Below are 14,816 nucleotides of genomic sequence, written 5' to 3' on the forward strand. Positions count from 1 at the left end.
CTTCATCAAAACCACAGTTTAAAATAAAAGACTTAATATACTATATACTAAATACTAAATAGATATTCTACTAGTAAACTAATAACAACACTTAAATTCCAGAATGAATGCTGGAATCTCGGACCTAATTGAAATTAAAAAAAATTTTTTTTCTCTTCTTTTTTTATTGTCTATTTCTACCATATATTAATACCACTGTCACATCATGGTCATATTATGTAGTTTCTTATTTTACTGTTCATTAGTATTGTTTTGTTGTATTCATGTCAAAACTATTTATTGTAAATGTGTTAATGCTAATAAATATAGTCTATTGTCTTAAAACTTTCTGATAATTCACAGTGATGAGGTTAAATTTGACAGAGCCTCTGATTCTGATAACTGTGCCTGCATTTTTTAATCAAATCAGTAAAAATTCACAAATTCATTTTAAGTAGTATCACTGATACAAAGTTGTCATTGTTTAGTTTTTCTTAGCAGCAACTGACAAAATTTGAAAAAGGGATATTTATAAATCAATAAACATGCAGGTGCAGTCCTTTTTGGTTCATCAAACTTCATGATTCATAAAAGTAAACCCAAGCAGTTTAAATCCATTTAAAGGTAGCACATATTATGTCAACTTGACCTATCCTTCCTTGTTTAGACTAGTTCAACATTTTGTAAGTTCAAATTAATTCACCAATATAAATATTCAGACTGATAAATCATGGTCATGTAAGATCATCATTTAAATTCTATGTAAATGTGACAACCCAAATTTAGTCATATCTTATGGAATACTCATGGTCTGAAAATGTCAAACATGGGGCAAAGGAAATAGGAGGGTTCATTTCTAACAAATGAGGAAACAGGAGGGGCTCATTTCTAAAAAAATGTAGTCATGGATGGAAAAAAGTTATATGCAGGTGCGGTCAAAGAAATGTTTGTATAAACTTCAGTTTTTAGATGATTTAGAGACCCTGATTTATATCTATCTCATTTTCTTATGAGAAGTCCCATATAGAGTATTTGGATTGTATGACTGTCCTTTGTACTATGTATATCAGACACTTTGTGTGCTATAGTAAACACTTCAAACCATAACATACTTGAGTAAGACCAACAAGACATATTTATCTATGGTCCTCTTCCTCCTCCAAACAACTCACAATTATTGGGTCAGAGTTCTGCTTACAATGTTATCAGTTTCGTCATATTGTGCATCAAATAATACAAAATTCATTCAATAAACTGTAATGGCTATATCAAGAGGCTTCAGGAGTAAGTCAGGAATTTGAAGTTAAAGGGGAGTAAGCAGTAAAGCTGGGCAAGGTGAATATTTTGAGAGATTTTACTTATTTGCCCAACTACATAAAAGTACATGTATACTATTAATACATGATTTTCTAACTTAATGTGTTACAAAAAGCATTGCTTTTCCTGTTTATTTCTGTTTGGACCCAGTTAGGGGGGTGCATGAAACAGTGCTTCTGCCTAATCTGACTCCTGGACTATGACCTTTTGACCTGATGAAGTTTCCATGTTTCCATTTCCACACAGTAAATAAAAATGTAACAGTTGAAAGACAGAATTGTTAGTCTAGTGGTGAAGGTTACATCTCATCACTTTCTATCATATAAATACAATTTGTCTCCATACCTATTTAATTGCAGAAGGTTAAAATATTCTTGATAGGGAAAAAGATTTATTTCTCTTTAAAATAGACTTCTGTTGTATGTTAGGTTTCCAAACTGATCCCCTTTGAAGGTTAGACTTGCTCAGCTCTGATTTATGCCTGATTTTTCATAGAAAGATTTATGTAAGCTTTTAGACAGATGTTCATCAGAACAGATACACATCACTGTGTTATGTCAGCAATAATAATTTTTGAAACATTTCCATCATGAAAAGTTACACAACAGTCAATACTTCATCATCTATAATACAGATTGTTATAGGCTTAAAATAAATCAAAGTTGTTTATCTAACAAAAAATAAATAATTTTAAAGTATAAAACTAAAGTAATAGTTATATAAGTGATAAAAGTTATTTACCAAAAAATTCCTCCCAGTGCATTGAGTTTCTGATTGTTGGAGAACATTGGGTTTCCTCCATTAACATATCAGTTTTATAATCCATGTTTCCCTTCATATTCCTTCACATTTGTCAAATCATTGTCTATGGTTGTGTTAACATCCACTTCAGACAGGTTTAACTGAATTAGTGTTTAAACACAATTACAAAAGTACCTTTAAAATTTTCTATTTATTTATCCTAAAACAGCCAATAAATAATTTTCCAAATATTTTGGTGAGTTAAATCCATTCTGTTCAACTTACTACTGACAGGTGAATGCCAGGTAGACTGGTTGCCTGTTTGATGGATGGGTTCTAACCATTTGATTCATGTCAAGTATTAATCAGGTCAGAATTATTATCATTTGTTCAAAATATAAAAAAATGAACTGTAACTAATTTGAATATTGTAACATGACAACACAAGTATAGAGAATCCATTACACTTTAGATTCCTCGCTTATAACAATGGTGAAGTGATCTAATTTCAATCCACAGGAACATGACATAATGAGGCTTGTTAAAACTTTCTCACTAACAACAGTGTAGTATAGCCACTTACTTCTACCAGCTGATATCAGGTGCAGATTGCTTTAGGGACCAAAATATTTTATAAATGAACCTGCACATCAATGAATTTAGTGAGAAAAAAATGTTAAGATTATGTAAGATAAAACATAAAGATATATATACCATGATCCAGAAATACATAGAGTATAAAGGTAGGAAAAGCTGTAGTGTAATATATGTCCAAATAAATGTAGGTTATAAAGACAAAATATATTTATTGTTGATGTCCTATTTCTACATATAAGTACAGTATGTGAGGCTGCCAAGTCTGGTCAACAGATGAAACTAACAAAAAAATTGGAAAATAAAAGAGAAAAACAGCAAGAGGCTGTAAGGACCCTAAATCACTCAAACAAGTCTCATATGTTAAACTAATGAAAATAAAAATTTACTTTAGTCATAATAATTCAATTTGATGAAACTGTGATCAAAATGACTACACAATTTACCTGTTTATATTTTGATGTCATTTTAATCAGAAGTCATTTTCTAGATATAAGCCACAAAGTGTGAAAATTGTCAAACTTGAGAGAAAAGGGACAATAGTTCCTAAAACCATTCATCATACAAGTTGATTCTGTTGAAAAAAATATAGCCCCAAGATTCTGCACAATTGTTTATGGTTTCACCATCAGTGATGATGTCTGAAATATTAATAATATCACCGTATAATCAACTGAAACTGAGATATAAGACAATAACTACAAGGAGTCCTCACTAAATAAATTGTAGCCTTTATCATTCAGTACAGTGGGCCTGTTATATTTACAGTTTATTTTTTTTTTGGTGATAATTTCGAGTTACTAGACCAGACCATTTAAACAATACTGTGTTTTATGGCAATGAGACATTTTAACTAATACCAGTACCACTTTTTCTCTTTGGAAATCTTTTACAACTTTTTTATTTATCTCTTTTAATCCCCCCACAAAAAAAAAAAGAGAAGCCCATGATAAACAGAGGTTAAGACCCACTTGTTAAGACCTCAGGGTTTAGACCAATCTGACATATCAGCTTTGGGTGTCTGACCTACTTTTACATGGTCAGTCACCCTCCTTAAAGGTTGATAATGGCAGACCAACAATTTATAATTGGTATTTAAGTATATCTGAAGTTTGTTTTCAATTATTCCAACAGATCAAGTTGAGCTAACTCGTTATCCCAACAAAAATGTTTTGAAAACTTGCTGAATAGAGTGTTTTTATAAGAAATTTGAGTTTTTGACATCAATAGAATGATATAGTAATCATACCAATAATGGAAATATGACCAAATTCTTTGTCTTGGTCTAAATCATTTGTAAAGACATACTACACTTATAATTAGAGTGAGGAGAAGTGTATTTAGTTACAAGTAAGATATACCTAACAGAAAAGGTGATAACTTGGCTGGAATACTGCCAGTTGTTTTGTGATGCGATATCTTTTTTTAGACAATTTAGGTGCATGAAAATGGTAATTTTCTGTGAAATGTCTAAAAATGCATTGAGTATGTAATTTTCATGACAGTATATGAAACTGTTATTTCAATGCAGAAGTGGTTGATATTTTTTTAAATGGACAAAAAAAATTGCATTTAAATGGGACAATCCTAAGAAATCACATTTTCCATTTTTTCATATGTAACTCAAAGATAATACAGTTTTATTTAGACTTGAAATTATTTGCTAGAATTTTTTTTTTCTTTAAACGAATATTTTTTATAATGAGAAGGGATATGGTAAATATGCCAGAGACAACAACCCCACTGGCATAAAAAATGTCAGCTTAAGGCCACTCATTGGTCTTCAACGAACAATGAGGAAACCTTCACACCACAGGACAGGCTGCAGCTGGCACCAAAACAGCTTTTACTTCCTATCAAATTGACAAAATTCTGAGAAAATTAAATAAAATCATAAGAACAGACATTTCAATTAAGCACAATATTTTCATAAAAGAAAATAATAAAAAAAAAAAAACTCAAGCCTCCTAAAATTCTTTAAATGTTTCTGAGTACCTCTGTGTACTTTCTGGTAATATTCTTATCAACAACTATTTCTATGTGTAAAGATGTGACATTTCACAGCATATACCTCCTTTGCGGCATTACAGTACATATACCCCCAATATGGCAACTCAGTACATGTATCATTGATGTGGCGCCTTGCAACTATATCCCCTATTGGATCCTTCAGTACATGTATAGCATTTATCTGGTCCTTTAGTACATTTACCTCTATGTGGCATGAACTGCCATATTAAATGTACCACTATGTGGCCCTTCAGTACATGTAAAACTCCTATGTGGCTCTCAGTACATGAAATCCTTATGTGTCTCTCAGTACATGTACCCGTATGGCCCACAGGATATGTACTCCCAATGTGGCCCTACAGTACATGTAACCCTATGTGGCCCTCAGTATATGTACCCCCAAAGTGGCACCTTAATAACCATGTCTTCTTTTTGGCCCTTCAGTACATGTAAAATCTTTATGTGCATGGCCCTTAGTACATGTATCCCCAATGTGACACCTTGATAACCATATCTTCTATTCCGTCCTTTAGTACATGTACCTCTTAAGAATAAAATGTATCACTATGTGGCCCTTCAGTACATGTAAAACTCCAATGTGGCCCTACAGTACATGCAACCCTATGTGGCCATTCAGTACACGAATAACTCCTGTGGTCCTCTCAGTACATGTACCCCTGTGTGGTCCACAGAATATGTAAACCCTATGTGCCCTTCAGTTCATGTAAATGTACCCAAATGTTGCCTCTGAATATAATTTAAAATAACAAAATTGCAGAAAATCTTGGTTTGATGAAATCAGTTCAGTTGCAGTAAATCTTACTAAAGTTAAATTCTAATTCACTTGTGATTAGTATGAAATTTTATGTAAATGGTATTTATTCAATTGAAGAAGTATAATCATAAAAAAATAAAATCATTCACTGAAGTATTCTACTTTATAATGTTTTAGTTAAGTAGGAGGCATACTAAGAATGTTATATATGTATGTAATTTATTGTATCAAATTTGTGGTATAAAATATATTGTTGGTGTAAGAATTCAGATATATGGATTTTAAACCAATAAAATTCTGATTCTGTTTCAGTACAGTTATCCCTAAGAAGGCCCCTCACCCCCAATGTAAGTACCATTTGATCATTTACAACAATGTACAGATAACAGCTGGAGAAAGTTATCTCTCCCAAGGTGTATTGATGACTATTTCCTCTTCATAGTTGTAGAACCATCTGGATAAACTTTAATGACATAAGGCAGTAAGATTCTCTACCTGATCTTACTCATAGAGAGTATATCTGTGTTAAGTATATTATATACATCTGCCAATTCATATCTTAAAAAAAGCATCCATCAAATTGCAAAAAAATCAATATGGCTCTGGAAATCTGAAGATGGTCATATGATCTATATGTAGGTCAATTAGACCTTGATTTTTAACATCAAACACTGTAAAGATCAGGAAGTACCCACCTATATTTAATAAGGCAATAAATCATACATGTGAAAAATCTCAATGTCTGGTTCAGAACTCTTCAACTTCATATGAACATTTGGACTTTAAAATCCAGCCTTTATTTTCACATGCCATCTGTCTTGTGATAAAGGTGACAAGATATACATAGTTCTGGTCAGAAACTATTAATGTGAAGTAATTCTAGAGAATGACAAAAAAAAAGTGATGAAATCAGAGAAAAAAAAACAAAACAAAAATAGACCAAAGTTTAACATTAGGGGTAAAATTTGGAATACACATACAAGAGTTTAGTAAGTACTTTATAAATTGGTTAACTAATAAGTACTTAATGTTTCTAATATCAGTCATCCCTTTTCTTGCCAACTCAAATGTATAACATAGAGAGAAATAACAAGAAATCTGTGAGTGATGACTCATTATTGATACCCCTCCTTTCAATCACAATATGAGGAACAAGTCCTCAGTAAACAGAAAGTTGTTTTTTTTTTAAAAATGGATCACACCACATGACATATGTACTTGAACAAGAGACTCCCAGGAGCCTGAATCACTCACCTTGTTGAATTTTGCCTTTCAAAAGCAATAAATTAAACAAGAAGTTGTCCAGCAATTTTGATTTAAGAAGTCTTTGGTAGGACTATCACCAGACCTTCTCAATAATTGAAAGTTTCTTTTAATCTAGCACAGTTTTCAAGTTATTGACTGAAAACTGTTAAAAAAAAAATATTTTTCTCCTTTCAAGGGCAATAACTCTTACAAGGAGTCTAAAGACTTTTGTAGTCCTAATAATATGGATCATTTCAGCTATTGAAAGAATTTGGATAAACCTAACGGTTTGGAGATATCTGTGAAAAACTACTGTCTGACCCCTATGCTCTACTTTTAGTAATGGCGACTATGTTTTTTCAAGGAAAATCCCCACATGAATTCTATGCAGGATACCCCAAGGAACAATCATACCAAGTTTGGTTTCAATTGGTCAAGTAGTGTCAGAGGAGAAGATTTTTGAAAGAAAAAACATTAAAAATAGCAAAAATCGCTGAACACTTTTACCCCCATGTCAGAATTCAGCTAAACCTAACAGTTTAGGAGATATATGTGAAAAACTACTGTCAGCGCCCATGTTTATTATGAATCAAAAATTCCCACATCAGTTCTATGCAGAATACCCCGAGGAACATTCATACCAAGTTTGGTTCTAATTAGTCAAGTATTTTCAGAGGAGAAGAGTTTTGTATAACTGTTAACGGCGACGATGGACGAAGACGATGGACGACGACGACGGACGCCAAGTGATGGCCAGATGAGCTAAAAATGTGTTAAAATTTCAAGCTGCTGAGAAAAATATAAAGTAAAAAAATAAACAAACTCCTCAGCAAACAGGTCAAACTTTTGCAAAAATGGATACTACAAAAATTTCAACTTTCAAAATATGTAAAAAATAAACAAAGTCCTCAGTAAACAGAAAATTGTGATCAAATTTTTTCAAAAATGTATTTCACCATATGGCATACTTACAGGAAGAGTGTGCTAAATTTTCAAGCCCTTGTGATTTGCAGAATGTGTCAAAATTACAAGTTGCTGTGATGAGTCGTTGCTGAGAAAACTATGACAGAAAAAAGTGTTACAGAAACACAGACACACAGAGTTACTGACAAGGATAAAACAGTATACCCTCCCATCCTTCGGAGGAGGGTATAACACAGACACCCAGAATTACGGACATGGATAAAACAGAACACCCTCCCATCCTTCGGAGGGGGGTATAACACAGCCACCCATAATTACGGACAAGAATAAAACAGTATACCCTCCCATCCTTTGGAGGGGGGTATAAAACAGACACCCAGAATTACGGACAAGGATAAAACAGTATACCCTCCCATCCTTCGGAGGGGGGTATAACACAGACACCCAGAATTACGGACAAGGATAAAACAGTATACCCTCCCATCCTTCGGAAGGGGGTATAACACAGACACCCAGAATTACGGACAAGGATAAAACAGTATACCCTCCCATCCTTTGGAGGAGGGTATAAAACAGACACCCAGAATTACGGACAAGGATAAAACAGTATACCCTCCCATCCTTTGGAGGGGGTATAAAACAGACACCCAGAATTACGGACAAGGATAAAACAGTATACCCTCTCATCCTTCGGAGGGGAGTATAACAAATACAAACATTGCATCTCAGAGTGAAGTTGTGGAAAGTAACAACTAATATCAATGCAGATTTTTATTTTGTCATTCTGAACAATATCATATGTAATATATATTTCTTATAACTGCTACCTTTTTTAGTTAATTGCCCAAAACTGCTGTTGGCTAATATTTTCTAATTAAGAAACATTTTACATCTTGATTTATCAACAACCAAAGAAATACAAAATATTAAAAACAGTCTAACTTGGTAGCTCAAACTCAAAGGACTCATTCAAGCTATAGGGAGTTTTTCTTTGGGAATGTCTGAGTACGACTTGATTGCTATTAAGTAACACTCCCCATAAGAATCATGCAAAATGTGATTCATTGTTGGAAACGCTACATATATTTATTTTTGAAATTTTGTTTAAAATGTTATAGCTAACAGAAATTAACATGTGGCTTTTCATATAACCCATGATCTTAGGAGATAAAAATTACATAAAATTTACTGTAGAATTCAAAATTAAGGGAGATAACTCTGTAAATGACACTAAAATACAATAGAAACTATTGGATTTTTGGTGTGGATTATCTCCTAAGAGTAGACAGATTGGAATGAATAATTATACATTTCATCATATAAAGCAACTTAACAGCAAAAATAAAAATATGTATTGTTTTTTTATAGGTGTATCACATTTTACAGAATTTGCATGATTCTTATAAAGATTGCTACTTAATTGTTTACTTCATACAAAGAATAGTTTTCCCAATTTTATTATTTTTCATTCACTTTCATAACCTAGTTTTGATTTGTAGACATTAAATAACAGTCAATCATTTCTGTTTTCATGGACTACTGCTATGACCTTCACCTTCTCCTCACTGCTTAAGAGATAGAGACTATTCCAATACATATTACAAATGTAGGTCTGATAAGAAATTTGGTAAACTAAATTATGTTTGTTTTTGTCTGGGTAAGTTTTGTAGGGGATGCTTTACTAAAGTGTTAAATCACTCTCTGTAGCCAATAGTCCATTAAGTGTAGAAAATACAGATATGCATGGAAAATTTATTAAATTTGATCGAAAATGCTTTTTAATTTTCAATTTATTAACTAAAAATGTTATTGGCAATATACACAACAAAATAAGGTATTAGTGCTCCTACCCACTTTTCATGGGATTTGGGTTAAGTAGTTTCAGAGACTTGAGATGACAAGCTGTTCAAGATGTATATTTAGAGAAATTTCTAAGTTCAAATGGGCAAAATTACAATAAAAAATTGAGCATAACACTTTCCTAAGCACAATGCATTATCCTTTCTAACAACCAAGTTTAATGAGATTCAATGGTATATTTCATGTTCAAATCAGTATTTCATAAATAAAATTCAGCAGATCAAAAAAAGCCCGATAATACAAAAACTACATATAAAGATATGGTGAATATGTCACAGAGACAACAACCCTACCAGGATGTTGTTTGTCACCCCAAGGCCACCCATGGGTCTTCAATGAACAACAAATGAAACCCTCACAGTATAGGACAGGCTGCAGCTGGCCCCAGACCTAATACCACAGGACAGGCTGCAGCTGGCCCCCGACCTAATACCACAGGGCAGGCTGCAGCTGGCCCCAGACCCAATACCACAGGACAGGCTGCAGCTGGCCCCCGACCTAATACCACAGGGCAGGCTGCAGCTGGCCCCAGACCTAATACCACAGGACAGGCTGCAGCTGGCCCCCGACCTAATACCACAGGGCAGGCTGCAGCTGGCCCCAGACCTAATACCACAGGACAGGCTGCAGCTGGCCATAAACAACATTATACAAGGTACAGTGAAATAATTGCCATTATATATTCCAGAAACATAAAAGTAAACTGAAAGTGAAAACCAAACAAGACATACAGAGGTCAGAAATTTTTTACTTGGGACAGGTGCAAAAAATGTGGTGGGTTAAAGTACTTTGACGTGATCACAACCCTCACCTAATCGGGCCACTGTCACAAAAATATTACACAATTAAACACACATGAAAATCTGTTCAAAAGGTTCTGAGTCCCATGTTAAAGCAGAAAAAAAGAACTGATTAAAAAAGTTTTACAATTGCATAAACAAAGGTCTACTAGCAGTTAACTGACATACCAGCTCAAGACCAGTTTAAACCTACAAAAAGTTATGTCCTCATCATATGCAATATCAACCCCAAAGCTATCATACCCTAAAACTGTTCATTTTCGTGAACAAAATTTTGGCAGTTTGGTATCTAACTAATGTTTTTTTTATTCCACTATAATTAATTTGTGCAGTCAATAGCATTCTCTGAAAAGTTTAGTATTTCAATTCTTTATGTTCTGTGGTAACAATTAGATTGGAACAAAAACTTTTGGTTATTTTGTCCTCACAACCTACATAGTTTATTAAGATTTGGTTGGGTAACTTAACGGAAAAAGCAATTACACTTACAATCTGCATCAGCATTGCATATCATGAAATGTTCAAGTTCAAGGAGGCATTACTCTTACAAAATTCAGCAGGTAAAAAAGCCTGGTAATATGCACATCAACATATTGTGTTCTCACTGCCTTCAAACTTTCATAAAATTCATTCTGAGGAGCTGCACTGAGAAATCTGATTCAGTAAAATAATTCATGAAATGTCTAAGTTCAAGGAGGCATTACTCTTACAAAATTAAGCAGAAATCCTGCTAGTATGTACATCTACATGTTACGTCCTCAATAGGTAAAAATTTGGTTCAGTTGTTTCTGTGGAGTTTTGCTTACAATCTTCTTTAGCGATAATTTTTATAAAATTTAGAAGTTAAAAAGGATATTACTTCGACAAAAATAAGCAGATAAAAAATCCTGGATATATGCACAACTACAGTTACATATCATGTCCTCAAGGAATTGCCCTAACAAAAGTTAACTGACAGACAAACAGAAAGACAGCACAATAAAATGCTATGTGGGGCACAGCTATGAAATCCTGGACAGTTGGGACATTCAAACCTGATATGGCTCACAGTTTTGATTAAATAAGATTATAAGATTTTGACCAGAAATTTGAAAGTTGTCAAAAAGTTTACTCAACAAACAAACAAATGGACAATGTGGTTTTTATTTTCCAAAATTTTGCTTTTGGATGGGATGATCAAAGGAAATAAACAATTTAATGGCAATTGATGGAAATGTTTTATAGTAATTGTATGAAAATTGCTCCATTTTTGCAAGAATAAAGTCCCATAACCCAATAAGGAGCTTTGGTGTCACTTACCACTTTCAGGTCAAATGGCCATTAAGATGTCATTTGTCCAGGGAATTCACAGTGTAACTTTGAAAATTACTTTTTAAACATGTAAATGAATGGAAACGTTGGAAGTGGTTAGCGAGACCTTTCCCAAGTGCAGCATGATACAATCACAGCATGTTTAACTCTGTTCACTTGGGGCGAGTGTGGACACAATATTAGTTTCCACAGTTAAATATAAGTACTTACATTTCATTATGGACACAACAATTTTGGGAACAATATACCAGTAGCACAAAATTTGAAATTAAGTGTAAATGTTGATCAAATTTTGTTTTAAGGGTGCTCATCAAGCATCTTGGCTATGATCCCAATAACTAAAAAAAAACAGCAATGATATCTTTAATCTGATTGAAAAAAACAGGCTAGATTTTTATAAGTATTCTTAAAAACAACTTAGCCCCTTATAACTCGAAAACTGTATGAGATGTGAACAAAATCTCTATCCATGGCTATTTGTCCCCCACGCCCCAAAAAAAAGTTGAAGTGCGAAAGCCCTACAACTCCTGTAAAATTATGATCAACTACATATGGTGACTAACAATCCTTAAAAAAATTTAAATTCCCTTGCATGGTTTCCGAGGCGTTGCGTCCACAGTGTCCTTATAGTGTAGAATGTACAAATTCAACTAAGTCCCATTATCCCCTTAACTTTTGTCGAATCAAAATTGTGGTGCAATATGATCAACTACATATGGTTACTAACAATACTACAATATTTGAACAAAATCTGGTGAGCTATTTCCAAGGAGTTGCATGCACAAAGTGTTCCTATAGTGTAGTATGTACAAATTCAACAAAGTCCCATAACTCCTGTAAAATTTGTCAAATCAAAATGGCAGCATCATATGATCAACTACAAATCGTGACTAACAATCATGCAAATTGAACTGTTTCCAAGGAGTTGCATCTACACTGGATGGACAGACACTGATATGACTATGTCCTCCTCTGTGTAGCAGTGGGGAACAATAAATCAAAAATTCATAACAAATGAAAGGGACCTGGTCCATGGTAACAATTTTTGGTAGAGACTGACTGGCTCGTTTACTTTTGTTTTTTTTTTGTACATGTTATTTTGGTTACTTTTATTTTCTTTCTTGTTTGCATAGAAATTTTTTCACTCAATATTTCTGCTTACCTTGATGACATTTGGCTCAGTATTACAACAGATATAGGCAAATGTGTTTTGCCATGGTGTTGTTATATGATATGTACTCTAAATGGCCATTATATTATGGTTCACTTTGCCAACTGAGGTGCACAATATGCCCATCATTACACAAATTAGGGAATGAATGGGTATAGCCTCAAATGGATCAGATTGAACATTTACTTCTGGGTTAAATGCTTCGCTCCTGGAAGATTCCCAAAGAGGTGACATGCAAAACAGGGGAATCCAAAGTAATGATTCAGTGAAGTTGACAAGTGTGAAGTAGATATTTATAATGAACAATGCTGGAGTTTCATTCTATTTACAGGGTAGGAAACTCACACAAATTCTTACCAGTCCTGAATGCAATTTTTCAATATATTTACTATATGGCTTATAGATTTTTGCAAAAATTAGCCAGCCCTGCCAAAATATAGCCAGTCTCGGGCAGGCGGGCAGGCTACTATTTCTAACTCTGCTATTTAAAAACTAATGTTTTTTGACTTCATTTTATCTGATTGTATCACCATTCTACAGATTTTGTTTGTCAAAACAGTTGTACAATAAATATTGACGTTGTTGTTGGTTTCACAGGAGTTCTTTTTACCAATCAGCAAATATTAAGTCATCACATTCTGAAGACTGGAATTAAATTGTAATCATTCCCATAGCCTGGTTAAAAGTTTGTGTATCAAGACACGTAAACAGAATTCAGAGGAGTGATAGTAAGAAAAATTCTCACAAAAATCTTTTCTTGTACTTCAGATATTTTTATGACCAAGAACAATGTGAAGCTATAATACTACATAACAGGTGACACCAAATAAATTCTACATGATAGGCCATCAAGTCATATACAGAAATTAAAATATGCCAAGAAAGATAACTCTAATTAAGTTTTTATACACCAGCTGCATTGCACCTGTGATGTAAACAAGAATAGAGTGTATCAGCTATCCTCACACCTGTTGTCATTACAGCACTGATCCCACCTGTCATTAACAAAACCCACATAAACTTATATTCTAAAGGGAAAGTAGTTTACAGATATCCACACATTGGAGTAAATATACAGTGCATAGAAAATGGGATCATTATTTTGAAGATGACCTTGGAAAAACAGGTTTCTGACAGTCTCAAAATCAATGTAGTCAAAATACTGAAAAAAACTGAAATTTGTGTATAAAAAATCTAAATATATTGAGAATGGATATGGTGAATATGTCCAAGAGACAACAACCCCACTGGGATGAAAAATGTCAGCTCAAGGCCATCCATGGGACTTCAATGAATAACAGGAAACCATAAATACATTAGGACCAGTGTGAAACGATTTGAAAGCAGGGTTCAAAACTAAAGATAATACACTGTTGGATTATGCGTATCAAAGAATCAATTGAATTCATTTTTGTTGAAATCAAACCAAGTGTCTTTTAGAAAACTTGAAAAACTGGACCCAAAGTAAACTAGAAATATTGTACGCAAGCTCACAAAAATATATCTACTTAGTAGACAGATATCATGTAAAAATCTTAATTTGGATTGTCTCTTTTAGTATGTATCAGAATAATTAATCTTTTTTGGGCACACATACATATGATGTCATACCTACCTATACTACTTCATAAAAATCTCTTAAGTGGTTTAGGAAGAGTTGTGCTAACAATATTTTAACATGTCAAACACTTAAATTGGATGCAGTTATCTCTGCAGCTATTTGAAAGCATGCACATCACCATACAACAACTAAACATCCAATAAAATCTTTTCAAAACCAGTTGAGCAGTTTTATAGAAGGTTTTAGTATGTAAACCTTAAGTTGGATTCTCACCATTTTTGCAGGTATCAGACTTCTTGCAAATCCACATGAACTTTAGTAATGTGCCTTAATTTATTTGATTTTGAAGAATTGTCATCGTTCATGGATTTTATGACTTTATTGTTGGAGCCTTCCAAAGCTCATCAAAAGGTGTGTTCACACTTACTGAAGACCTTTTGGTGAACTCTGAAAATATTTGCTATTTTGTATTTGGGTTATATTCTGGAGCATTTGTTACATTTCAACATATTCATTCTTTTTCTATTA

At 33.4% G+C, this 14,816-nt stretch overlaps 1 protein-coding gene and 1 long non-coding RNA gene across 2 annotated transcripts in view; one reads left to right on the plus strand and one right to left on the minus strand.

Annotated features, from left to right (window-relative positions):
* LOC148623315 (uncharacterized) overlaps positions 1-14,816 on the minus strand; it is a 76,038-nt gene that overhangs the window by 37,804 nt on the left and 23,418 nt on the right. The window lies entirely within an intron of this gene.
* Positions 2,325-10,569, plus strand: LOC148623316 (uncharacterized). Its single transcript, XR_015919416.1, has 3 exons — positions 2,325-2,406; positions 5,729-5,763; positions 7,675-10,569. It is a non-coding gene; the product is annotated as an uncharacterized LOC148623316 (long non-coding RNA).

This window comes from Perna viridis, chromosome 2 (assembly GCF_037379345.1).
Source record: "Perna viridis isolate PV_CMFRI_1.1 ecotype Kerala chromosome 2, ASM3737934v1, whole genome shotgun sequence".
Classification (NCBI taxonomy): domain Eukaryota; kingdom Metazoa; phylum Mollusca; class Bivalvia; order Mytilida; family Mytilidae; genus Perna; species Perna viridis.